Source organism: Scomber japonicus, chromosome 9, assembly GCF_027409825.1.
Source record: "Scomber japonicus isolate fScoJap1 chromosome 9, fScoJap1.pri, whole genome shotgun sequence".
Taxonomy (NCBI): Eukaryota; Metazoa; Chordata; class Actinopteri; order Scombriformes; family Scombridae; genus Scomber; species Scomber japonicus.
Genome location: NC_070586.1, coordinates 1613343 through 1614793, shown reverse-complemented (window position 1 = coordinate 1614793; position 1451 = coordinate 1613343). Strand labels below are relative to the sequence as shown.

Sequence of the window (1451 nt, the reverse complement as noted above, 5' to 3'; positions counted from 1 at the left end):
TTTCTTCAGTCTGTCGACGCAGTGAGGAGACCGTCGATCGTCCTTCTCCTTTCCTCTCCTCTCTTTCTACTGTGGTTCACCTCCTCTTTTCTTTTCCTCCTTCTCTCTCTCTCTGTCTCTCTCTCTCTCTCTCTCTCTCTCTCTCTGTGGTATCAGAGTGATGCAGAGAAGTGTTGAGTGTGTCATCGCAGCTTCCTGCCTTCACACTGTGTTGCAATGTGTAATGCAGAACTAACCGGCTGTGTGAACTCTGTCACTATCCTCCTCTTTCTTCTTCTTCTTCCTTCATGTCAGACGTTTAAATCAAACTCTTTGTATTTTCTCCTTTCTGCTCTGCTCACTTCTTTTCTTTTTATAACTTCTCTCCACAGCTGTGTTTTACCCTCGATGTGCTGCTATTCTGCTAATCTTTCTCAGAATAAGAGCTCATTATGCATCCTGCCCCGTCCCCTGGTGGCCACGATGGAGGCCGACTGTGTTTCTGTTCATCCGTCAGTCTGTTACCAGGAAAGGAAGTAAAATCACAATGTAAGAAAGACACAGACACAAGTCCTGCTCTCTGACTTCAGACAGAGTTCAGCTGGAAGACGTAAAAACAGACTGTGTTCACTTCAGATGTTAAATTCTGCTAATCTATGTAACCCATTTAACTTTTTGGGCAACCTTTAACACTAGAATGAGGTATTTAATGCACAGATTTAATGCACAGAGGTTGTTCTACGGTTGCTATAGATACAGATTGTTCTATGGTTGCTATAGATACAGGTCGTGTTATGGTTGCTATAGATACAGGTTGTGCTATGGTTGCTATAGATACAGGTTGCGCTATGGTTGCTATAGGTACAGGTTGTTCTATGGTTGCTATAGATACAGGTTGCCTTATGGTTGCTATAGATACAGGTTGTGCTATGGTTGCTATAGATACAGGTTGTGCTATGGTTGCTATAGATACAGGTTATGCTATGGTTGCTATAGATACAGGTTGTGTTATGGTTGCTATAGATACAGGTCGTGCTATGGTTGCTATAGATACAGGTTGTTCTATGGTTGCTATAGATACAGGTTGTTCTATGGTTGCTATAGATACAGGTTGTTCTATGGTTGCTATAGATACAGGTTGTGCTATGGTTGCTATAGATACAGGTTGTGCTATGGTTGCTATAGGTACAGGTTGTGCTACGGTTGCTATAGATACAGGTTGTTCTATGGTTGCTATAGATACAGGTTGTGCTATGGTTGCTATAGATACAGGTTGTGTTATGGTTGCTATAGATACAGGTTGTTCTATGGTTGCTATAGATACAGGTTGTTCTATGGTTGCTATAGATACATGTTGTGCTATGGTTGCTATAGATACAGGTTGCGTTCTATGGTTGCTATAGATACAGGTTGTGCTATGGTTGCTATAGATACAGGTTATGCTATGGTTGCTATAGATACAGGTTGCGTTA

At 41.7% G+C, this 1451-nt stretch overlaps 1 protein-coding gene across 1 annotated transcript in view; it reads right to left on the bottom strand.

The window, feature by feature from the left end:
• LOC128364349 (docking protein 2-like) overlaps positions 1–48 on the bottom strand; it is a 30028-nt gene extending 29980 nt beyond the window's left edge. Inside the window, exon 1 of the mRNA XM_053324887.1 lies at positions 1–48. This exon is cut by the window's left edge and continues 434 nt beyond it. The gene's annotated coding sequence lies outside the window, so the exon portion shown is untranslated.
• Positions 49–1451: the final 1403 nt, after the last annotated feature.